Below are 27229 nucleotides of genomic sequence, written 5' to 3' on the forward strand. Positions count from 1 at the left end.
ACGACCGCCGGGCGAACCGTTCGGCCATCACTAATGGCAATGCTGTATGTAGCAATCATATTGATTTGTTTTGCTTTTCTTTAAAGCTCATTGTGAATAATGGAATTTGCACTATTTAATCTTTGTTTGTCTATGTGTTTATCCATGCAGTACTATTCTTGTCAATGATACTCTAAGGCCGCGTACACACGGGCGGACTGTTCGCCCAACCTTGTCCGCTGAACAGTGTTTGTGCGGACAGTCCGCTCGTGTGTGGGGCTTCAGTGGACAGTTTCAGCGGACAGTTGGACGAACAAGGTTTTTCGGAAATTCCGAAAAACTGTCCGCTGAAACCTTGTTTGAGCGAACAGTCCGCCCGTGTGTAGGCTTGTTCGACAAATTAAGTTCCGCGCATGCTCAGAAAGGATTTACACGCCGGAAAGTTGCATTGCAGTGTATTGGACGTCAAATTTTTCGATCCGTCGTACGCGTCGAAACGTCATCGCGCACGGTTTCAGCAAACTGTTCGTTCGTCGTGTGTGGGCATGTCCGTCCATGCTAAGTTTGAGCGGACTGTCCGCCGAAACTGTTGGACGGACAAAGTTGGGCGAACAGTCCGCCCGTGTGTACGCGGCCTAAGCTCTTGAAGAAACTCGCTTACGAGTGAAACATGTCGAGCATCATACTACATTGACTGAGTTGACAAATGATTCTTCCAGACCTCTATGTATTGTATGGTGTATATCTGTATTTATGGTGCTGTTTTAGCAAAATCTGTTATGTTTTTGTATAATACATTTCTAAGAAAATTCGTTTTTTTTTTAAAAATTGATTGCTATGCGATTTTTTTCATATGTAATGTTTGATACCGTTACAAGTCCCGTTGAGGCTAGTCACCTCTCCCCCTGCTTTCCTTGTTTATATTGAATACTTGGGATGTGGTATCATTTTGTTTGGTTGGCTTCACTTCATCCTTTAAATCACTTTAAGGAATGTTTTTAATTGTGCCATTGCCTATCCTTACATTGTTGAATGTTTGGAAGGTATTTTTCAATATCAACATGTGTACTATATTTCGGATTGATGTAATTTACATGAAGTGTTAAAAAAATTGCATTGTAGATTTTGTAGAAGAGCCTATGGTGGAGTTATATGTAATGTTTAAGGCCCCTTTCACACTGGGGCGGTATTCGGGCGTTACAGCGCTAAAATAGCGCCTGTCTAGCGCCTGAAAAAAAACGGCCCCTTTCCCTCCAGTGTGAAAGCCGGAGGGCTTTCACACTGGAGCGATGCGCTGGCAGGACGGTGAAAAAAGTCCTGCTAGCCGCATCTTTGGAGCGGTGAAGGAGCGGTGTATTCACCGCTCCTATACCGCTCCTACCCATTGAAATCAATGGGACACCGCGGCAATACCGCCGGCAAAGCGCTGCTGCAGCGGCGCTTTGCGGGCGGGTTTAACCCTTTTTCGGCTGCTAACGGGGATTAAAACCACCCCGCTAGCGCCCGCAGACCGCCGCTAAAACGACGGTAAAGCGCCGCTAAAAATAGCGGCGCTTTACCGCCGACGCCGCTCCCGCCCTAGTGTGAAAGCAGCCTAAGTAATTGTTCCGATGAGCCCAGTTGTTGATATTGAAATTAAAGAAATGGGAACTTGGCATTGCACAAGTACCCGTTACAAAACAAGGGGATGGTTATTCATGCAAATGGTTTTTAATTGTGTTTAAGCTGTTTAACAATGCTTGGGGATTTAAAATTTTTAGATTTTTACCTTTTTGGTTAACACAAGTTTAAGAATATTATAAATAAAAAAAAAAGAAAAGGGAATGTATTCCAGGCGCTATGCCAAAGGAATTGTGGTCAAGAAAGAAAAGGGGAAGTAACTTAAGGTTGTGTAATTGTATGTATTATGTAACAAAAGAAAAGTGAGGCTTCCCCTGCGCTCTCATCTATTATGCTCAGTAACGTGTAGGTCTCTTCACTAGTATACCTTTCTTTGGACATTTTAGCCGCTAAATTTACAGGTACCTAGTGCGACTCACAAGCAAAAAAGCATCTAGCTGCAGTGGCGTAACTAGAACCTTCAGGGCCCGATGCAAGAAACCATGAAGGGCCCCCCTGACAGGGCCCTTTACTCCGAGTTTGGTGGCGGAACAACAGGACCTGGTTGCAAGTGGATGGCTGCATGTAAAGGAACCAATTTCTCCATTTGCCGCCGCTTCTTCACCTCTCCCTTCCACAGGCATTCAGCGGCTGCAGGAGGAAAATGGAGAGATGGGTTCCTCTATGTCGGTGTTTCTCAAGCTTTTTCCAGTCAGGGCACCCTTTAAGTACATCCCTAGGTGAATGGGGCTGCACTGCAATCCCCCTGCAACTGTGTGCATTGCATGCAGTTGCAGCATAGTGATGATGCATTTAAGGGGTTGTAAACCCTCATGTTTTTTCACCTTAATCCATCCTATGCATTAAGGTGAAAAAACACCTGGCAGTCACCGGAACCCCAGCCCCCGCCGTTTTACTTACCTGAGCCCTGGAACTTCACCAGGTGGAGATGCGCTCTTCCTTTGCCCGGGGTTCTCGGCTCCTGATTGGATAGATTGATAGCAGCTCAGCCATTGGCTCCCACTGCTGTTAATAAAATCCAATGACACGGGCATCGGGGGCGCCTGCAAGGTAACCCCCCACCGGGAGAGCGCTTCTCCTAGGGGGTTGTCTGATAAGAGGAGGAGCCACGAGAGCCACCGAGGGACCCCAGAATACAAGGTTCGGGGCCACTCTGTGCAAAACGAGCTGCACAGTGAAGGTAAGTATAACATGTTTGTTATTAAAAAAAATAAAAAATAAAAAAAAAGGTGGTCAGGAGGCAACATATTGCCCCTTTACCAGCTGTCAAATGCTCAGATCGCTTTTCAGAGGAATAGCATTTTTTTGCTGGTACTTTGAACAAGCAAGAAAAAAAATCAGTTCTGATTGTACACATATGGGGTAGGGCTGGGGAAAAAAATCGATTTGAATCTTGAATTGAGTTGAGAGGTCAAATCGATTCAAATTTTCAGCAAATAGTTTTTTTTCACCAGGATCGGTGCTGACACCGCACCGGTCCTGAGGATATGCGGGCAGGAGTTTTTAGGTGAGGCCGCGGCTTCGGCCTAGTCCACGAGGCCGGACCTGCGGACTAGGGCGAAGCCACGGCCTCACCTAAAAACTGCCCGCAGCTCCTCAGGACTGGCGGGGTGTCCATAAAAAAAATTGGATTCGAGTTGTGAATCGAGTTTTTTTTTTTTTAAATGACAATTTTTTTTTTTTAGAAAATCGCCCAGCTCTAATATGGGAAGGGGGGGCAGGATTAAATGCAGATACATAAAATGTGTATACATACATCTAAACAGCTGGTGCTCAAAGTTTTTGGGGGGCACACAAATTTTTATAAACCAAATCATCAAATGCAGCCACTGTGCCGTCAAACGCTGCCACTGTACCCTCAAATGCAGCCACTGTGCCATCAATCGCAGCCACTGTGCCCAACAAACGCTGCCACTGTGCCATCAAACGCTGTCATTGTGCCATCAAACGCTGCCACCGTGCCATCAAACGCTGCCACCGTGCCATCAAACGCTGCCACGTGCCAATTTAACACTGCCACTGTGCCCATTTAACGCTGCCACTGTGCCCTCAAATACTGCCACCATGCCATCAATTGCAGCCACTGTGCCAAACGTTGCCACTGTGCCCATTTAACGCTGCCACTGTGCCCTCAAATGCTACAACTGTGCCATCAATTGCAGCCACTGTGCCATTAAATGCTGCCAGTGTGCCATCAAATGCTGCTAGTGTGCCCTTGAATGCCCCCAGTGTGCCCCCCTGCCCGCTAGCCATCTACACACATGCACACACATAAAGTCTTTTCAAAAACGGCAGTGCTTTATCTTACCTCTTCCTGCCGGGTACTGCACTGTAGGGGGAGACAAAGAGCACACACTGCTTTCACTTTAGTTATAAGCAGTGTGATGGCTCCGAGCTCCCCGCACAGTGCCGATTACACTTCGGCTGAAGATCGGGGAGCTCGGTCTCAGCCGCCCGCTCCTTCAGATATACAGGGGGGCCCTCAAGGCCCCCCTGCAGCATGGGGCCCGGTCGCCTTGGCGATCTCAGCGACCCCTATAATTCCGCCACTGTCTAGCTGTCAGGGACTGTTTGAACCGCTACAGGCCTGACTCTGTGAACATGATAATAAAACAAAAAATTTTATATTCTATTCCAATATTTTCTATTCTATTTTATTCTTTTTGGAAATTGGAAAACTATTCAAGTTTTAAAACTTTTTGAATTTGATTTGAAAATGAATAAACAAAATGACTTCCAAAAACAAATTAAACAATAAATTAGTTTTTCGTTAAATTAGTTTTATGTAAATAACGAATCGAAACATATTTTTTCGTTCTGCACATGTCTAGTGCAGAGCGGCTGCCCTGTCGCAGTATATCTACGGTGGGCGATCCACAAGTGGTTAAAAGTCAGCAGCTACAAATACTGTACAAAAGATAGGTGCAGCAATGTCCAAAGGCCTTTCGGTCCTCAAGGGTTAATAAAGACCGCACAGTTCATGAGGTATGTTTGAAGAGTGAATAGGAGATGAAAACCACCACCGGCACCCAAACACACTGCCTCTTACCCTCCTCTTTAGACCCTCATCACAGGGGTCAAATGAGCATTGAATTAGATGCGACCCCTTGCTCTTGATCAACCGTGATCAATCAGGTCCAGCAGGATGGATACAGGTATCCTGGTCTCCACATTCCATCCCAGAAATTACACCGTAAGTAATCATCACATGGAATATAAAGGAATAAACCTCATGGTGCAGTGATCCTTATTATAGCTTTATTAGTAAAACATGAGACTATTGCACTCACATGATCCAGATTCGAAATAATGAAAAGAAAAAAATCGGATGAAATTCAAATTGTTTTTGAATACTTTTCAAATTTTAATTGTTTCAGGGGTGTGGCTAGATGTGCATTAAAGTGCATTATATAGGCGGGACGTCAACCTAATGGCAGAAATTAACTGCATTCCAACCAGCTGAAGCCCCAAAAGAAAACAAAACCAAGGGGGCTAATCACGGACCGGAACTTTGCTCAGCCACAGTAGTCACACTGCTAAAACAAGCAAAAAAAAATTGTATGTCTAAGCCAGCAACCGTTATCAAATGAATCCATAAAGATGCAAATAGCGGCCAACATATATATATATATATATATATATATATATATATATATATATATATATATATATATATATATGCAAAAACTATATACACAAATCAAAAATTGCCCAATAAGCGTATCATCACCGCGCCAACACAAATCCCTCCAAATCTCCAGCCGCTACTTAAATATATAACTATATAAACAAGAAGGTGAATATAAATCTGTTAATCCAAATTACCACATAAATAACACCTTGTAGCGCTAGTACTGTGTAAAAGATTACCTCATTAGCTATACCTCTCACCTATCACTCCGTGTTACTCCTAAAGGTATATATACAACCAAATATAACATATACAATTAATCAAATATATACAATTTCTTATAAAATATTTGTGAATAACACACTCAATGTGATTATCCTAAACCAAAGAGATGTAAATACAAATATTAATATTCTTTAAAACAGAAAAAAATTTATGAAATAGTCCATAGGAAATAAATGAAAAAATCAATGAAAAAAATCTTTGAAAAAGAATCTTCCAATCCTAATTCTTTTTCCGTGTGCAAATCTAATCAGTGTCCAAACGATTATATAAAGCCTTCACCACACCATCAGTGTTCGTGACCCCCTTCGTTGGAGCACTCACCAGCTGCAGAGCCCCCCTGGTTGGAGCACTCACCAGCTGCAGAGCACTCTCGTGCTAAGCTAATTAAGCATTAGATCTCTTGAAAGATGAAAGCAGATATTCAACCACCAATCAATATATGTTCTCCTTTAAGGCTCCTATAGAACTATCTCTCAAAGGACCTCAAAAGAAAAAAAGATCTCCATTCTCCAATAGTGCAACACTGTAAAAACTTTAATTTTAAAATTTATAATCCACTGGTTAATGCACTCACATGAACACAAATGAAAGAAAGCACTTCAAAGATCACATCAAATCACTTCAATCCTCAGCAACAGCGCACTCTGGCTCCCTATTCCGCCCTTTATTCTAATGGCAACCATCCCATAATAATGTTGTACGTCACCGCGCCTGCGCCGGCACAGGCTCCAATAAGAAACCTGAGTTCCCTATCTGACCACTCAGCACATCGTATGGACTGCTAGCGCCTGCGCAAACCCCTTCACTGCACGTCTCCTTCCATAGGGTCGGCGGGACGCAGAGGAACTCTCACCTATTCGGCTGCCTTCCCGTCAGCATGTCACCGCTCGGCTGCGCATGCACAGATATCAACAGTCTCCCATTTATAGATGCTAGTAACCCAGTGTCAGTACGTCACCGCTCGGCTGCGCATGCGCGGATATCAACAGTCTCCCATTCATAGATGCTAATAACCCAGTGTCAGCACTCACTATCACCCAAATGCATACCGCACCTACATGGGTAATTAAACTTTACCTCCCCTGGGAATAACTGCACAGATGGCTACAAAAGCTGGTACAATCCTACACATGCCTTCATGACTCTATATACGCCTCTCCGCGCACATACGTGTCTACTTCCTCTGTTACTCGTGTACAGGAGCCAACAGGCTTCTTCCACTTATAGCCCTACATATATGTAGCCTCAATGTTGTAGTGTAACATTATTACAGCAAACTTCTGTGTCCCCATCTATATAAAAGCAAGGCAAAGTATCCCTGTGTCACCAATGCCTCGGCATTTACATTATCATTTATTTCTAAAAGTACATAAAAACTTTCCATAGTGGTACACCTCAACAACACAGGACTGAACTAAGCCCAATAATCAGTAAAAATAAAAATAAAATACAGTAAAATAAACTATAAATATGTGCGTTAATATATAGATGCATATATACATTATTATACGCGCCCCCATACACTCTTATGTATGTGTGCACAAATATACGCATACCTCCATACACATATACATAATAAAAACATATATAAAAACTTTTTTAACACTAAACTAATCTAGTTGATTCTTTTTTGCACAGATGAACAGATATTCTAATTCCACCCACTTTATAGTTACCCTAAGTGATCATCTTCCTCCCCCCAGGTCACTAATTTTCATTAATCACCCTCAAAGGATATGGATAATTCAATAGGGACACTTCTGATGTAGAACAGATATCAATACTCAACCCACTGTCCCCACTGATTATTCGATTATTCAAATGTCAAGAATTATTAATAAAGCAATTTACATCCAATTCGATGTTCATTCCCCTTGGTGCCAGACTTCTCATCAAAAAGATCCATTTCGTTTCCCTCTGGGATAGATCCCTCACCCGATTTGAACCCCTCCAAGAGGGATGAACATAATCTATACCACAAAACTGTAGGAGGCTAGGGTCTTTTGATGACATTCTTTAAAATGCATTGATACATTGTGATACTGGTAACCCTTCCGGATATTAGCCAGATGTTCAGAGATCCGTATCCTCAGTAACCTCTTAGTGCGACCCACATAAAATATATTACAGGGACACCATAATAGATATACAACATACGACATATTACATGTCATAAATTCATTTATATTAAAGATTTCTCCCTCTCCATTAGTTACTGAGGTTACGCCCCTATTTAGTCGTCGAACAGTTCTACAGCAGAGGCATCTTCTGCACGCGTAGAACCCTTTCAATTCTCCGGAAATGGTCTGTCTCAACGGGGGGTCAATTATCTTTTTAACAATCTTATTCCCAATATTGGGTGCCCTTCTATAGATAAATTTGGGACGACTAGGTAACGTTGGTCCCAAATATTTATCTCTCCCCAAAATATGCCAGTGTTTAGCAAAGATCTGTTCGATCTCTCTATATTGGTAGTGGTATCCTGACAAAAATTTAAACTGATGTTGTGTGCCATCCATCCTCTTAGTGCGTCCCTGAAGGCACGTCTCCCTGGGAATATTGGCAACCTCCCCAATAGTGATATCCAAGCAAGTGCCCTCATAGCCCTTCTGCATAAACCTATTTCTCAAGACCTTGGATTGAATTGCAAAGTCCTCATCAGTAGTGCAATTATGGCGGACCCTTAAAAATTGCCCTTTCAGAATATTCCTGATCCAGGAAGGGTGGTGCCCACTACTCGTGGACAGATAGCTATTACGGTCCGTGGTCTTGAAAAAAAATACAGTTGTCTTCAAATGGCTCCCCTTCCTTTCTATGGTGAGGTCCAGAAAATTTACACTCGTAGAGCTAATGTTGAAGTCTAATCTGATATTGTTAGAATTGGAATTCAATCTCTCCAAAAACTCCCTAGCTGACTGTTCGGTCCCAACCCAAATAAAGAACAGGTCATCTATGAATCTTCGGTAAAAGATTAGCTGTTGAGGGTTATTCACAAACACAAACCTATCCTCCCACTCAGCCATGAATAGGTTGGCGAAACTCGGAGCATACTTAGCCCCCATTGCCATGCCAACACATTGGGAATAAAACATCCCACCATACCAAAAGTAGTTGTGGGCCATGCAGAACTAGCGAAGTTGAAGGAACAGATTGAACAGATTAAGATTAAGTTAGAGCCTTTGGGTGACACTAATCAAATGAGGGAGTTTAATAGTATGATGAAGAAGAAGTTGGAAAAATGGGATAGAGATATCCAAAAAAAGAAGGTAAAGAAATACAATAGGGATGCAGCAGACTTCAGGAATAATAAAATGTATGCGTGGCTGGTGAATGGCATAATTGAGAGTGATTTTCAGGAGACCCCTAGGGACAGGGATCCACTTAGTAAAATCCAGAAACAGGGGGATAAGATCAGAGAAGGAAAAGGGAAGACTAATGCTACTAATAATAAAACACCCATGCCCCAGGCCTCTGGCCCTGGCTATGGAAATGTCCAACAGAGGAGATCAAATCCCCAGGGTGGTTACCATTCACCAAAGGTGACACCGGTGGAAAGACTGGAAGGATATCCACCAAGTTATTATGAATACCAATCATCACAGATGAACAGATATCCATATTCAGCACAATATGCACCTTATGTAGCCCATAGATGGATACAAGAGGGGGTGGATAGGTATGAAAGTAATAGGGAAATCCCTATACCATTATATAATTGATTTACGCCTCTGAGACAGGAGGACACAGGGAGAAGATATAGTGGAACTACATATTCATCACAGCACCTTCCTCCTCCACCTTTTTTAAATCAGAGGGGGAGAGGTGGAAGGGGGGGAGGGACCCCGAGGGGGCGAGGTTCAGGGACATACAATGGTCAAAGAAATGGACCCCCCCAACAAAATAGTCCAGCTACAAGAGACGGAGGGGGTGCCGTGCAGGAAGGCGAAAACAGTCTAAACAATCCAAGAAAGAGAATGAGGGACAATTAAATGATGGTATTTTTAATCTGAGTGGGGTTCAATTAAACACTAATGAGCTGAATATCTTAAATACGGGTCTTAAATGTGCCCCGAGAAAAGTTATGAATAAATTTGAGGTATATATGGATATCCATAGGTATATACACACTTTGAACATCAAAAAGTATTTTTTGATGCATCCCATTAGGGTACAACCAACAGATAGAAAAGGGGTCACTCAGAGTGATAGTGGATTGAAGAATCATTCCCTATTCAACCCCCAGATTGCGAGTAATCACTTTGTAGAAGTATTCAAAAATCTAGTATTGACTGATCTAGAAGAACTGCCCCTTAAGAAAGGTGTCAATGCGAGACACTTTAAAGATGGGATTACGTCCCTAGAGGATAAAAAATAAATTATTATACGCCCAGCTGACAAGGGGGGTGGGGTCGTTATTCTGGATAGGTCCTTTTATGAAAACCAGATAAAGGAGCTACTAAGTGATACTACCACGTACAAAAAACTAGACTCAGACCCTACGGGTGAATATAAAAGTCAGTTGGAGGCTTTAATTGTTGTAATTGTATGGAAAGGGTGTTTTGAACACTAAAGAAGCTAAATATTTAGTTCCTATCCTGTAGGATACCAGTGATTTATACCCTACCTAAGATTCACAAGGACGTGGTGGCTCCCCTCCATGTCCTATTGTGAACGGGATAGGATCAGTGACGTCTAGATTAGGCGAATACCTGGATAAATCCCTCCAACCTAGTGTAAGAAACACGAGAGCGTATTTGAGGGACACTACTGACCTTTTAAGAGCATTGAGTGAGGTATCTGTGCCCCCTATGGCCGAGGTATATCTGGTGAAGGCTGATGGGGCAAGCCTGTATACCATCATCCAACATCAGGATGCCCTGCTGGCCCTTAATTGGGCTATGAGCAGGAGGGATGATATCTCCCATTCCTGGAAGGTATTTGTGGGCCATGCGTTGGAGTTCTGCATGGCCCACAACTACTTTTGGTATGGTGGGATGTTTTATTCCCAATGTGTTGGCGTGGCAATGGGGGCTAAGTATGCTCCGAGCCTCGCCAACCTATTCATGGCTGAGTGGGAGGATATGTTTGTGTTTGTGAATAACCCTCAACAGCTAATCTTTTACCGAAGATTCATAGATGACCTGTTCTTTATTTGGGTTGGGACCGAACAGTCAGCTAGGGAGTTTTTGGAGAGATTGAATTCCAATTCTAACAATATCAGATTGGACTTCAACATTAGCTCTACGAGTGTAAATTTTCTGGACCTCACCATAGAAAGGAAGGGGAGCCATTTGAAGACAACTGTATTTTTCAAGACCACGGACCGTAATAGCTATCTGTCCACGAGTAGTGGGCACCACCCTTCCTGGATCAGGAATATTCTGAAAGGGCAATTTTTAAGGGTCCGCCGTAATTGCACTACTGATGAGGACTTTGTGATTCAATCCAAGGTCTTGAGAAATAGGTTTATGCAGAAGGGCTATGAGGGCACTTGCTTGGATATCACTATTGGGGAGGTTGCCAATATTCCCAGGGAGACGTGCCTTCAGGGACGCACTAAGGGGATGGATGGCACACAACATCAGTTTAAATTTTTGTCAGGATACCACTACCAATATAGAGAGATCGAACAGATCTTTGCTAAACACTGGCATATTTTGGGGAGAGATAAATATTTGGGACCAACATTACCTATTCGTCCCAAATTTATCTATAGAAGGGCACCCAATATTGGGGATAAGATTGTTAAAAAGATAATTAACCCCCCGTTGAGACAGACCATTTCCGGAGAATTGAAAGGGTTCTACGCGTGCAGAAGATGCCTCTGCTGTAGAACTGTTCGACGACTAAATAGGGGCGTAACCTCAGTAACTAATGGAGAGGGAGAAATCTTTAATATAAATGAATTTATGACATGTAATATGTCGTATGTTGTATATCTATTATGGTGTCCCTGTAATATATTTTATGTGGGTCGCACTAAGAGGTTACTGAGGATACGGATCTCTGAACATCTGGCTAATATCCGGAAGGGTTACCAGTATCACAGTGTATCAATGCATTTTAAAAATGTCATCAAAAGACCCTAGCCTCCTACAGTTTTGTGGTATAGATTATGTTCATCCCTCTTGGAGGGGTTCAAATCGGGTGAGGGATCTATCCCAGAGGGAAACGAAATGGATCTTTTTGATGAGAAGTCTGGCACCAAGGGGAATGAACATCGAATTGGATGTAAATTGCTTTATTAATAATTCTTGACATTTGAATAATCGAATAATCAGTGGGGACAGTGGGTTGAGTATTGATATCTGTTCTACATCAGAAGTGTCCCTATTGAATTATCCATATCCTTTGAGGGTGATTAATGAAAATTAGTGACCTGGGGGGAGGAAGATGATCACTTAGAGTAACTATAAAGTGGGTGGAATTAGAATATCTGTTCATCTGTGCAAAAAAGAATCAACTAGATTAGTTTAGTGTTAAAAAGTTTTTATATCGCAGCGGTGGGAGCCTGGTGTGGTAGTCGTCTTTAGATCGGAGGAACAGCCGTGTATTGTCATCATGCATAAGTCAGAGGCACCCAAGGAACCTGAACAACTCCGCAAGCTTTTCATTGGCGGTTTAAGCTTCGAGACCACAGACGAAAGCCTTCGAAACCATTTTGAACAATGGGGCGCCCTAACCGACTGTGTGGTCATGAGAGATCCAGGCTCAAAGCGTTCCCGTGGCTTTGGCTTTGTTACTTATGCTAACACTGAGGAAGTTGATGCTGCTATGAATGCAAGACCACATAGGGTGGATGGTCGCATGGTGGAACCTAAACGAGCAGTTTCCAGAGAGGACTCCCAAAGACCAGGAGCACATCTAACAGTTAAGAAAATCTTTGTTGGAGGAATAAAAGAGGACACAGAAGAATCTCACTTAAGAGACTATTTTGAACAGTATGGAAAGATAGAAGCTGTTGAGATAATGACAGACCGTGCTAATGGAAAGAAAAGGGGCTTTGCCTTTGTTACTTTTGAAGACCATGATTCAGTCGACAAAATTGTCATTCAGAAATACCATACCATCAACGACCACAATTGTGAAGTAAGGAAAGCTTTGTCCAGGCAAGAGATGTCCACAGCATCTTCCAGCCAAAGAGGACGTGGTGGCGGAGGAGGAGGAATCTTTGGACGTGGTGGTGGTGGAGGTGGTTTTGGTGGCAGTGAAAGCTATGGTGGCCGTGGAGGAAACTTTGGTGGAAGCAGGGGAGGAGGTGGTGGTTTTAGTGGACGTGGTGGATATGGAGGTGGTGATGGTGGCTACAACAATGGATTTGGCAATGATAGTTATGGAAGCAACCCACCCTACTCTGGAAACCGTGGATATGGAGGTGGACAAGGTTATGGAGGAGGCGGCGGCCAAGCTGGTTATGGTGGAAGTGGTGGTGGATACGATGGCTATAGTGGCGGGGGCAGTGGATTTGGTGGTGGAAATGGCAACTTTGGTGGCAGCAGCGGTGGTGGCGGTAGCGGCAGCTACAGTGACTTCGGCAGCTTCAATAACCAGTCATCATCAAACTTTGGGCCAATGAAAGGTGGAAATTACAGTGCAAGGAATTCTGGACCTTATAGTGGCGGTGGCTATGGAGGTGGATCCAGCGGTGGCAGTGGATATGGTGGCGGCGGAAGAAGATTTTAAACAGCTTTAGGAAATGCTTAGCAGGAGAGGACAGCCAGGCAAGCGACAGGTTACTACACAAGTTGAATTCAGCCAAGCACAGTTGTGGCAGGGCATAGCTGCTACATGAAGAAATGTTAGCAAATCTTTATGTGTGAGGAAAAACACAGGAAGAAATATGAAGACTTAATATTAATGTATTGTTGAAGTGTCACGCATTCCTAGGACTGGGTTTTATTGTATAGGATTCTTTTTTAGTTTATTTTATTTTTTTAATTGTAAAGGCATCATGACTCTTGAATAAATGTGTCCCCCCTTTTTTTTTTTTTTTTTTTAAAAAAAAAAAAAAAAAAAAAAAAGTTTTTATATATGTTTTTATTATGTATATGTGTGTGGAGGTATGCGTATATTTGTGCACACATACATAAGAGTGTATGGGGGTGCGTATAATAATGTATATATGCATCTATATATTAACGCACATATTTATAGTTTATTTTACTGTATTTTATTTTTATTTTTACTGATTATTGGGCTTAGTTCAGTCCTGTGTTGTTGAGGTGTACCACTATGGAAAGTTTTTATGTACTTTTAGAAATAAATGATAATGTAAATGCCGAGGCATTGGTGACACAGGGATACTTTGCCTTGCTTTTATATAGATGGGGACACAGAAGTTTGCTGTAATAATGTGACACTACAACATTGAGGCTACATATATGTAGGGCTATAAGTGGAAGAAGCCTGTTGGCTCCTGTACATGAGTAACAGAGGAAGTAGACACATGTATGTGCGCGGAGAGGCATATATAGAGTCATGAAGGCATGTGTAGGATTGTACCAGCTTTTGTAGCCATCTGTGCAGTTATTCCCAGGAGATGTAGAGTTTAATTACCCATGTAGGTGCGGCATGCATTTGAGTGATAGTGAGTGCTGACACTGGTTTATTAGCATCTATGAATGGGAGACTGTTGATATCCGCGCATGCGCAGCCGAGCGGTGACGTACTGACACTTGGTTACTAGCATCTATGAATGGAAGACTGTTGATATCTGCGCATGCGCAGCCGAGCGATGATGGGCTGACGGGAAGGCAGCCGAATAGGTGAGAGTTCCTCTGCGTCCCGCCGACCCTATGGAAGGAGACGTGCGGTGAAGGGGTTTAGCAGTCGCTAGCAGTCCGTACGATGTGCTGATTGGTTAGATAGGGAACTCAGGTTTCTTATTGGAGCCTGTGACGGCGCAGGCGCGGTGATGTACAACATTATTATGGGATGGTTGCCATTAGAATAAAAGGCGGAATAGGGAGCCAGATAGCCAATCCCATGATTAAGTCCTATGACGAAACATGTTGGGGGCGTGGCTATCTGGCAACTATCTTTGATGTACTGAGCACTGCAACTGAGGCGGAAGGAGGTGTTGAACAAGAGGGACAATAATAGAAGGTTGTGGCACCGGATTCAAACTGTAAGCTCCGCTGTGAGGTACCAAGCAGCAGAAGGAAGGGTGAGAGACAGTTTTTATGCTGCCAACCTAACTAGTACCCACTGTGACCACCAATGCCTTGGAGTAGAGTGCGCTGTTGCTGAGGATTGAAGTGATTTGATGTGATCTTTGAAGTGCTTTCTTTCATTTGTGTTCATGTGAGTGCATTAACGAGTGGATTATAAATTTTAGGATTAAAGTTTTTACAGTGTTGCACTATTGGAGGTCTTTTTTTCTTTTGAGGTCCTTTGAGAGATAGTTCTATAGGAGCCTTAAAGGAGAACATATATTGATTGGTGGTTGAATATCTGCTTTCATCTTTCTTTTCAAATGTTTTTATTGAGATTTTTAGCAGAGTTAGTTACAACAAGGGTTACAAAACAAAAAAAATAATATATAGTAATAAAAGTAACATAACACAGTATAATGTAGTGACAGGGTTTTCTCAGCACAATATAGCATAGAAACAAATACTCCACAATAAAGAATAAAGTAGTATTCCCAAGTATCTAATATTCATAGTCATAAAGGGACTTGAACAAGAGTAAGTCTCTTAGAACTTGTATAATAAAGTCCGTAATATAATTATTGTAAGATTTATAAATAGCAATATGGATAATGGCCACTTCTGGACCCCAAGACACCCCTCACAGGGATCTATCTGTGTCTTGGAGTACCTAGGCCAACATCCTAAAGGAAATTCAAACACAGTAGTTATCTTTTATGAAGGAAAATAAAGATCTATTCTTACTCCGCAGCTCAATTCAGATAAACAGACATTTGATATATTTGTCACTTTGTTATGAAATTATTTTTAAAGCCATCCAAAAAATATTAAAACGCACAGGAGTTCTTTCTTCTATATGATTAAATAATCAGCATTATCTAAATTGTGGAAGTATAATTTTTGTACCATGTACTCCAAGGTTCCCATAGTTGTTGTTCCTTAATATATAGGGATTTATCATTAGGAAATAACAATTAGTAGGAGTGGTGGAGTTGGGTTAATTCTATAACTTCTGTCATAGTAGGAAGAGAGTCAGTTTTCCATTTTCTAGTTATGGATAGTCTCGCAGCTAAAAGTATATGTGTTACTACTTTACAATATTGTTTGGGAATCGTATGTAAATTCATATTCAGAATGGCTAGTTCTGGTGAAAGTTGAAGGACAATACCTGTTACGGAAGTGAGTAAATGGGAGATTGCCTGCCAGTAGTTATGTAAGCTTGGGCAGTCCCACATAATATGAAATAGGGTCCCCAATTGGGTACAATTTCTCCAGCAATTAGGTGACGAGTTCCCCTTGAATTTTGCTAGGATATGTGGAGTCAGGTATTGTCTTTGAACAATTTTTTGTGCCAATTCCCATAGTTTAACACATGCAGTGGCCCTATATATGCTTCGTAGGGAAGCCATCCATTGTTTAAATGAAAAGTCTTGCTCCAAATCTTGTTCTCATTTAAGGAAGGAAGGTAGTTTGCTGGGTATGTTTTTTTCCCCTAGAATTGGGTATATTGTAGCTACTCCTTTCTGTGAGGTGGCATGGTTATTGAGGAAAGACCATATTTTAACCGAGATTGAAGCTCTGAGTTGTGGATTGTGTAGCAGACACTTTTCTATTTGAATATATGTAGATCGCTCAGAATTCGAAAGCTGTAATTCATTACTTAACTGAGAAAAAGACTTTAATGAGCCCTGTTCGAAGAAGGAACCAAGTTTGATATCCCGACCCAAATTCCAGTCGTGTATTTGTATGCCAGGAATTAATGTTGGTATGATTGTTAGAGGAGGGTTTAACACCGTTATTGGAGTTTTATCCCATTTGTATGTGATGATTCTCTGCCAAGAGTGTAGCGTCGCTTTCACCGTTGGTGGGTATTGAGCTGTAATTGTGGACTTATTTTCCTACTAAGTAACCAGAATTGCATATTAGGCTGTCGTGTGATGTCTTTCTCAATTTGTCCCCATAAAGTTTTAGGAGTAGGCAAGAACCATTCTTGCAATTGGGTCAAAAGAGTTGCGTCATAATAATCCTGTAGATCAGGTTCGGTTGCACCACCTATATTTCTATGTTTAATTAGTATATGGTATGCGCAACGGGATTTTTTGCCATTCCATAGATATTTTCACAAACTGCTTTGTAAGGATTTAAAGTAGTATTTAGGGATACATATTGGAAGGGACCTGAGTTGATATAATAATTTTGGTAAGGTCATCATTTTGAAAGCTGCCAGGGGACCAGCCCATGTAAATTCGAATTTACTAAGTGTTGTCAGATCTGTTTCAAAATGTTTCTTAAATGGTGAAAAGTTTGTTTTAAATAACTGTTTTGTTTTGTTAGTGAGAGTGATTCCTAAGTAAGAAATCCCCTCGTCTTTCCAGTGGTAGGGGTATTTATTAGACAATAACTGCCTGGTTGTGTTATCTAATCCTAGGTCTAAAATATGGGACTTGGTTTCATTGATTTTATAATATGATGCTGCTCCAAATGTCGTTAGTATATTTTGGAGATTCGGGAGAGATGAAATAGGATCAGACACTATAAGCACTATGTCATCTGCGAACAGACTTATTTTATTATCTATTTGCCCAATTTTTATACCAGATAGTTTTGTGTCAGATCGTATACGTTCTGCTAGAGGTTCGATGGCTAAATTAAATATTAAAGGAGATAAGGGGCAACCTTGTCGTGTTCCATTCGAGATGCCAAAGGGCCTAGACATCATATCATTTGTGTATACTCTCGCTGAGGGGCCCTTATACAGTGCAAAAATTGCTGATAAAATATTTCCATGAAAGCCGAATTTTAAAAGCACTGACTGTAAATAGCCCCAATGGACCCTATCAAACGCCTTCTCTGCATCCAAAGAAAGGAGCAGAGAAGGCGTTTGATGTCTCTCAGTGAAGTGTATAATATCAATCAGACGTCTTGTTGCATCTGAAGATTGTCGACCTTTAGTAAAGCCAGATTGATCTTTGTGAATGAGGTCTGGTATGTAGTTCATCAGTCGATTCGCTATTGCTTTGGCGTATATTTTGATGTCAATGTTCAATAATGAAATCGGTCTGAAATTTTGGGGAGCATTGGGCTCTTTGCCTGGTTTCGGCAGTGTTATGATCAAGGCCTGAAGCATCTCAGCCGGAAATTCTGATTTGGATGTCGCTTCGTTAAAAAGTGAGCATAAGTGGGGAGCCAGTATATCTCGAAGTAATTTATAGTATTCTCCTATCATTCCGTCTGGGCCCGGAGATTTATTGTTGGGCAGGGAGTCTATAGTTCTAGCAATTTCTTCCACTGAAAATGGGACGTTAAGATCAGAGATTTGATCAGTAGTTAATGATGGGAGACTAATAGTATCTAAGAAATCACTTATTATCTTTGGGGTAGGTGTGGGAGTTTGAGAATCATCTTTAAGATTGTAAAGGGAGCTATAATAACAGCTAAATGCATTCGCTATGTCTTGGGGGTCTTGCAATTTTTCTCTAGTAATAGGGTGGTATAGATATGGAATCTTTGATTTGGAATATCTGCCTTTGATCCGAAGTGCCATGTTTTTTCCTGCTTTGTTGCTAGTATGGTAATATTTAGCTTTAAGTTTTCTAGTATGTTTTTCAAATGTATCCAATAAAGTCGTTCTGAGTTCCTGTCGTAATATTTGTAGTTTAGTTTTCAGTTGTTGTGATGAGTGAGATTGGTTTTGGGAATCTAATGTTTTAATGTCAGCAGTAAGTTTCTCAATGAGTTTTGTTTTATTTTTCCTGAATTGAGCATTCAGTTGCATTAGGATTCCCCTACCAAATGCTTTATGAGCACCCCATAGGGTGGCGGAGTCTGACACCGATCCCACATTATATTTAAAGAATTCAGTTATCTGGTTTTGTATAGCTGTAGCATAGGTAGGCATTTTGATAAGATATGCATTTGTTCTCCATAGAAAATGGGTCGTTTGAGAGTGTTTAGGTAGAATAGTCATACTAATTGGGGCATGATCAGTCCAAGTGATGGGTGCAATGTCAGACTCCCTCACCCGCTGCAATAACCACTTATCCGTAAAAATATAATCAATACGAGTATAGGTATTATGTACCAGGGAATGATATGTGTATTCACGATCTCCAGGATGATGGCATCTCCATACATCATAGAGATCGCTTTTATTCAAAAAAAATTTAAGTGCACAGTTGCTTCTGGTTTTGGGATTAGAAGTGTCTAGTTCTTGTTCATGTATTGTGTTGAAGTCTCCACAAATTATTAAGGCACCTTTTCTGCATTTACCTATTTTTCTCATCAGGCCATTCAGAAAATGGGATTGCCTTTTATTAGGCGCACACACATTTACCAATGTAGTAAGTGTATTATCAATGGTACATATTAATATGAGGTATCGTCCATTGGTATCTACAATAGATTCATGCAATTGAAAATTAAGTGAATGATGTATGGCAATAAGTACTCCTCTTTTTTTCTGTTGGCCTGATGCTGTAAATATGTGAGGAAAGTTCTTATGGGTGCAAGTGGGAATAGCGCCTGTTTTGAAATGGGTTTCTTGTATACACAATATTTGACATCGCTGGGTGTTAGCCATTTGCCACATCGACGCTCTTTTTGCTGGATGGTTAATACCATTAGTATTTAAAGATATTAACTTTATACTCATAAAAGGATATTAATAATATATTAATAAGATGGAAAAAGTAAGTACATACTAGCCTGATAATAGCTTTAAATTCTACTTCCATGTGAACAATCTGTAGTCTGAAATGACTATGAATGTCCAAAAATTTAGTGACTGAAAAGTTTTGATTCAAATTTTGTAGGTTCACAACATACCTGTCCCTTTGAACGCTATGAGTTGTGTATAGGATACTGTGAAGAAAAAAATAAAAGTAAAAGCACAAACAAAAATATAACCAAACATTAAACTTAACTTGCAGTGGTAAACATTTCAATGTATACTGCAACATTAGAATGGGGAATTAGTTCAAAGGTCAGCTGTTCCAAAGATTTAGAGCTGATAGATCGGTTTCCTATAGATAGGATTGTAATTTGACCGGATCTAGTCAATGAAAGCTAATGCCATTGTGGCGTAAGTTTCTCCGGATTCTTCTTAGCTCCGATAGGTGGAAATGGTTCGGGGATAATACCCCATGCATGAAGTAACTTAATGCCTTGTTCCACAGAAGTGATTGTATGGTAGGTGTCGTTCTTCTGTATCAGTAGTTTAGATGGTTGTTTCCAACGGTATTCAATTTTATGATTACGCAGAGCTTTTGTAATCGTGGAAAGTTGTCTTCTCATATCTAGAGTATGTTTAGACAAGTCAGAATAAATCTGGATTGTATTATATGGTTGTGGAAGTTGTCCTAGATGTCGCACTTTATATAGGATTTGTTCTTTAACATGGTAGAAGTGTACACTAAGTAGTACATCACGTGGTATCTGTGGAGGGAGAAATGACGGTTTCGGAATCCGATGGATACGATCAGTTGTGAGCTCTAAGGCTGGTATAGCTGGCAGCAAGTTGGAGAATAAGTCAGTGGCATATTTTTTAAGATCAGACTGCTGTATATTTTCAGGGATACCCCTGATTTTGAGATTGTTCTTCCTTGAGCGGTCTTCTAAATCTGCGTACTGTGTAATCTGTGTACTCTTTCACCTAAGGAGTTCACTGTTTTGGAGAATTGATTTGTGAGTTGTAAAATATCCGTATGAAGCGAAGTATGTAAAGTTAATAGCATTTCTTTTAATTGGGTGTCCAGAATAGGCTGGTTATTAGTGGGGAATGCGGCTATAGGTGAAGCTATAGGAGTTATGACTGTGTTATCTTGACTAATATAAGGTATTTTATAGCTTACCTCCTGGCCTGTGAAATCCAGTTTGATACGAGTTTTAGCCGGGCTGCGACATGTAGGGCTGAGGTAATCTTCCTCATGAGGAGATTCCAGATGTGTTTTCTGAGGTGATTCTTCTAGAGCAGCATCAGGCCTGTCAGCGTATTGCGCTCTCCCTGAGGAGGCTGTTTCTGGTACAGCAGCTGTGAGAGGATCTGCGCCATCTTTTTTTCTCCCTCCCGCTGACTGAGAGGAGAATGTCGTTAGTTTTTTCATTTTCCGTTCGTCTTTCCGCTTTTTTGACATCACCTTCGGATTCAGGAACTCTTCCGTCATCTGTTCGTATCTTTTTTACTGATATTCGCTGTGAATTGTCGCTAATATGCCCGTTCGTGTCACGGAGCTCTCTCATAGAGCTTCCATTCAGCTCATGCGCTGGCCACGCCCCCTCTTTTCAATGACTTTTATCTGTATTGCCGAGACCTGAAAATTCATTATAGCTGCGAGTAGTTTTAAATTACTTTTTTTCCTTTAGAAATGTCATTTTGTGCAGGGACTGTTCTAAACACGGGGAAAAGGGCACCCCTTTACAGGCATACTATAGACACCCCCCCCCCCCCCCGGTACGGAATTTAAAGGAATATTTCACTTTTATTGTTTCACTTTAAGCATTATTAAAATCACTGCTCCCCAAAAAAAACTGCAATTTTTAAAACTTTTTTTTGCATTAATACATGTCCCCTGGGGCAGGACCCGGGTCCCCAAACACTGTTTATGAAAATAACTTGCATATTAACCCTTAAAATTAGCACTTCTGATGATTCGTGTTCGTGTCCCATAGACTTTAATGGTGTTCGCACAAATTTTTTGCCTGTTTGCAGATACCAGATATCAAAATTACTACTTTGCTTCCTTACTAGACCCTTGAAATTTTCTACATTTTGTCATGTTACATCCAAAAACGTAAATGTATTTTATTGGGATTTTATGTGATAGACCAACACAAAGTGGAAAATGATTGTGAAGTGGAAGGAAGATGATAAATGGTTTTCAATTTTTTTTTTTACAAATAAGTGAAAAGTGTGACATGCATTTGTATTCAGCCACCTTTACTCTGATACCCTTAACTAAAATCTAATGGAACCCATTGCCTTCAGACTTTTTGTTGGTTGTTAATTAGTAAATGTAGAGTCCGCCTGTGTGTGATTTAATCTCAGTATAAATACAGCTGTTCAGTGAAGCCCTGAACCTTGGTGAACAAACAGCATCATGAAGGCCAAGGAACACACCAGACAGGTCAGAGATAAAGTTGTGGAGAAGTTTAAAGCAGCCATAGGTATTAAAAAAATATCCCAAGCTTTGAACATCCCACAGGCCACTGTCCAATCCATCATCCGAAAATAGAATGAGTATGGCACAATTGCAAACCTACCAAGACATGGCCATCCACCTAAACTGACAGGCCGGGCAAGGAGGGCATTCATCAGAGAAGAGCCAAGAGGTCCATGGAAACTCTGGAGGAGCTGCAGAGATCCACAACTCAGGGGGGAGAATCTGTCCACAGGACAATTATTGCGGTGCACTCCACAAATCTGCCCTTTATGAAAGAGTTGCAAGAAGAAAGCCGTTGTTGAAAGAAAGCCATACAAAGTTCCGTTTGCAGTTTTCCAGAAGCCAGAATCCATGTGACATGGGACACAGAAAATATGTGGAAGAAGGTTAGATGAGACAAAAATGTAATTTTATGTCCTTAAAGCAAAATGCTATGTGTGGTGTAAAAACTAACACTGCACATCACCCTGAAAACACAATTCCCACAGTGAAACATGGTGCTGGCAGCATCATGTTGTGGTGATGGTTTTCTTCAGCAGGGACAGGGAAGCTGGTCAGAGTTGATGGCAAGATGGATGGAGCCAAAATCAGGGCAATCTTAGAAGAAAACCTGTTTGAGTCTACAAAAGACTTGTGCCTGGGGTGGAGGTTCACCTTCCAGCAGGACAATGGGTCTAAACATACAGCCAGAGCTACATTGGAATGGTTTAGACCAAAGCATATTCATGTGTTAGAATGGCCCAGTCCAGACCTAAAGCCAATTGAGAATCTGTGGCAAGACTTGAAAATTGCTGTTCACAGACACTCTCCATCCAATATCTGACAGAACTTTCAGCTATTTTTCAAAGAAGAATGGGCAAAAATGACCCTCTCTAGATGTGCAAAGCTGGTAGAGACATCCCCAAAAAGACTTGCAGCTGTAATGGCAGAGAAAGGCGGTTCTACAAAGTATTGACTCCGGGGGGCGCCATACACATTCCCCCCACATTTTTTTTAGAAAGAAAAGTCGCATTACGCCATGAAAAGTTTGCCCTTTCTGTGGCTAAACTTATATTAGCCAAAAAGATAATTATTCCAAACATGCTCAGCATTAAAGCAACACTGATGGCTTGGAAACATATTCTATCAAAAATTAAATGTGGAGTGTTATTTATAAAAACCTCAATGCCTGTAAGATTATTAGATTATTGTAAGATTTGTCTATCAGCAGGAGAATGGATTTCTAAACGATTATCACCTGTATAAGAATCTACCCTCCCATTATAAAGATAAAGTGATGGGTAAACTCAACAACTGTTCTCGACCGAAGGACCTTGATCCTATGGACAACATCAGTATCCCTTCAGAAATATGGCAATACCAAACAAAAAATAAAAAAACAAAGAAAAATGGTATTACCTTATTCTAAAATCTTCTATCCTCTTTTACAGAATTCAAAACTCCGAACATGATCGAATGGGAAAAGGTTCTCTCACTAAACTTCTCAGTGGATCAATGGCTAAAAGCTATATTGATTAATGATAAAGCCTCCTCATGTATCAAAGACTGGGATGACTCCCAAAAAATCTTAAACAGATGGTACTTGACCCCATACAAATGATCAATGAAATACTGACATGGAAATGTATAGATAACCAACTCCTATCTTCATATTTGATTCGTGTTTCCAAATTAATAATAACTACTGCAGTAGGGAACAGTCAAAAAGATACACTCCGCATCTTTCCAAATAACTGTTCTGCTTTATGACGCAATTGAAGGTTTTTTATACACGTGATTACGTAGGTATTACATTAATATTACAATTGTACGTTTATGGTAACAAGGGGCGTTACATAGGCAGACTAATTCTAATCAGGACTCAAAAGAATGCAAACATGTAATGAAAACATTATTAGTGCCATGTGCACAGTGAGGGCATCGTACAATACATACAAAATAGAATACAATTATATACAGAACTTACACATTTCCTTTACAGTCTCCTCTCTTTTGATCAATGTTTTGATCACTAATCATACCTGCTATCACCTTTAACCTGGAACCTGCACTGGTGGAGGTAGTTCTGGCCAAAGAGGAAAAAACTCCATTGTGGTGAAAATAATAGCTAAGCAGCTTTTTCATTACAAAATGACTTTTCATTGTGAAAAACAATTTATTGATAAGACATATTTGCATAGTACTGGCTGTACACTCCTGTGGCCAGAATGACCTTCTAGCTAAATTGTTGGCATGCTGACTTACGGAAGAGGTACAAAAGACAAATATATATATATATATTGTGGCAGCACGCAGGTAAAGTCACCTGGTTGTATCCAGGATGTTAAATATGTGTGCCCTAGATTCAGGCTTTATGCAGACTTTTACAATTAGAGGGGAAGAGTTAATGAGCCCAGCTGAAGTAAGTAAGTGAAGTAAGTGGGCTCATTAAGACCTCTACAAAAAACCCCAGCATGCTTAGGGAGATGCTCCATCCTGGAACCAGCTTTGTGTTTATATAGACTAGGGAGTGTGATACCTGTTCTGTGCAGTGAGTTAACGCCTGTGTGGCAAACCTCTACAACAGAGACAGGGACTGGTGCAGCACAAGGCTGCACTCAGTTGTTAGACGGGAAATCAAAGTGTGTAATTAGAGGTCAAGCTGACCAGGATTTATTTTCATGTTTTATTTTGGTTTGACTGTTATATGTTTCACTGCATGTAGCATAAATAAACTGCACCTTTTGTTTTTTTGCACCTACAACGCTGTCTGCTGTGCCTAATTTTGTGTTGTGAACCTATCCAGGGGGTCACACACACCCGCTGCCGAGCTAACCCCCTCACAGTTGGTGGAGAATGCGGGCAGTTTTTTTTTTAAGGCCAGCATGGAAGAGATACTAAGACAGCTGGCTCTAGCAAATGCAAATCAGCAGCAAACAAATGCAGGTTTACAAAAGAGCCTTGCAGCCCAGCAGCAGACAAATGCAACTTTGCAGCAGAGTCTGGAAGCTCAGCAGAAAGCTCACCTGCAGAGTCTGGAAGCTCAGCAACAAGCCCAGCAGCGATCTGAAGCCCGCTTCATAGACCTGTTACAGAAGCAAGAGCAGAGTTTTCAACAGCAAATAGAGACATTAATACAGCAACGTCCGCAGACCAATGAGGCAAGTGGTTACACTAATACCGCATCCTTTGGTGTGAGCCGTTTACTGACAAAAATGACTGGAGAGGATGATCCGGAGGTGTTTTTACCACATTTGAAAGGACTGCTGAAAGGGAAAAGTGGCCTAAGGAGCAGTGGGCTGGACTGGTGGCCCCTCTGTTAACTGGGGAATCGCAGAAAGCTTATTATGACCTAGAGCTTGACCAAGCAAAAAACTATGTGGTGCTAAAAACAGAAATATTGGCACGGCTTGGTGTCACCCTGGCCGTCCGGGCACAGCGTGTGCATAATTGGACTTTTCAGGTTGGAAAACCCCCCAGGTCTCAAATGTATGATCTCATTCACCTGAGCAGGAAGTGGCTGCAGCCAGAGATTTTGACCGCACCAAACATTGTGGAACGTGTTGTTATGGATCGTTTCCTGAGAGCTCTTCCTACTGCCATCCAAAAATGGGTAAGCCATGGAGATCCAGAAAATGCAAATAAACTTGTGGATCTGGTTGAGAGGTACTTGGCTACAGAGAACCTGACCACCTCTTCCAGGGACTCACGGACTTTCCACCCAGATCATCCCCAGTGGCGGGTAAGATGACCCCAAGGGGTGAGGGTGGAGAAAGTGAGAGAGTGGGAGTTCTACCTAAGGTCTGGCGGGAGCAGCCCAGGAAGCCCATGCTGCAAGAGGCAGCGAAAAAGATTATTTGCTACCGCTGCCGCCAAGAGGGACATATTGCAGCCAATTGCCCAGTTGTGGATGAGCCTATGCAATGTGATTTTATAAGGGAGAGACGTCAGTCGCTGTTTGCGACAGTTGCATGCACTGCCATTCGGGGACCTGAGAAACATTTATGTAAAATGTGTATTAATGGTAAAAATGTTTATGTGTTGCTGGATTCAGGTAGCCTGGTAACATTGATAAAAGCTGAATTAGTTACTACAGAGGTCTCTGGGAAGAACAAGGTGGCTGTTATTTGTGTGCATGGGGACACCCGAGAGTATCCTGTAACTTCAGTGTTTTTTGAGACCCCCAAAGGTAACCTCTCTCATCAGGTGGGGTTAGTGTCTCACTTACCACATGATGCTATTGTGGGAAGGGATTTTCCAAAATTCTGGGAACTCTGTGATTGTCCTGAGCCCCCCACTGGTGCCCCTATAAACCAGGAAGATGACCAGAATTCCTCTGGGAGTGGTGAGGACTCTCCTGAATTTCCCTTGTCGGTATTGGCGGAGGAAACTCGAGAAACTGGGGAGGAGCCAACATCCTCAGATGAAAACATGCCGTCTGTGGAGTTTTTGGATCTTGAGGTTCACAGGGAAAATTTTGCCACAGAACAGTTAAAAGACCCCACCCTAATAAAGGCACGGGAAAATGTGGTGAAAATAGATGGCGAGTTAGTGAACCCAGATAAGACTTGCACTTATCCTTACTTCACTATGGAAAGGGACCTGCTGTATTGAGTGGCTCAAAGGGCAGAAGAAACCATTGAGCAACTTGTAGTGCCCAAACCTTACAGGAAGTTGGTGTTAGAATTGGCCCATGGGCACATTCTGGGAGGTCATCTGGGGACCGAGAAAACCAGAGAGAGGGTACTGCAGAGATTCTATTGGCCTGGGGTCATGAAGGAAACAGAAAATTATTGTTCCTCCTGCCCTGTGTGTCAGAAGTCGGCACCTATGCCACATTTCCGTAATCCGCTGGTACCTCTTCCTATCATTGAGGTCCCCTTTGAGAGGATCGCAATAGATTTGGTAGGTCCGATAATGAAGTCTGCTAGGGGGCATCAGTACATTTTGGTTATATTGGACTATGCCACCCGTTATCCGGAAGCAATTCCTCTTCGAAATACCTCGGCCAAAACCATAGCCAAAGAGCTATCTCTTGTTTTCAGCCGCGTGGGTATTTGTAAGGAACTGCTTAGGGACCAAGGTACACCCTTTATGTCCCGGGTTATGAAAGAATTATGCAAGTTGTACAAAGTGACACAATTGCGTACATCTGTGTATCACCCCCAAACAGATGGGTTGGTTGAAAGATTCAACAAACCCCTAAAACAAATGTTAAAGAAGGTGGTGGATAGAGATGGAAAGAATTGGGACTGTCTAATACCCTATCTGATGTTTGCCATTAGGGAGGTACCCCAATCCTCTACGGGTTTCTCACCCTTCGAGTTGCTCTATGGGAGACACCCAAGAGGGCTGCTGGATATCGCCAAGGAAACTTGGGAAAATGAGAGTTCTCCTCACAGGAGCGTGATTGAGCATGTCGCCCT

The 27229-nt window shown here is 41.6% G+C and overlaps 1 protein-coding gene and 1 pseudogene across 1 annotated transcript in view; both read left to right on the forward strand.

Moving 5' to 3' along the window:
* Positions 1-27229, forward strand: part of LOC143923384 (uncharacterized) — a 931140-nt gene that overhangs the window by 145981 nt on the left and 757930 nt on the right. The gene's annotated exons all lie outside the window — the stretch shown is intronic.
* On the forward strand, positions 12015-13385 carry LOC143923379 (heterogeneous nuclear ribonucleoprotein A1 pseudogene; annotated as a pseudogene).

Source organism: Lithobates pipiens, unplaced genomic scaffold, assembly GCF_037356315.1.
Source record: "Lithobates pipiens isolate NorthernLeopardFrog02 unplaced genomic scaffold, aLitPip1_a1.2 Scaffold_22, whole genome shotgun sequence".
NCBI lineage: Eukaryota > Metazoa > Chordata > Amphibia > Anura > Ranidae > Lithobates > Lithobates pipiens.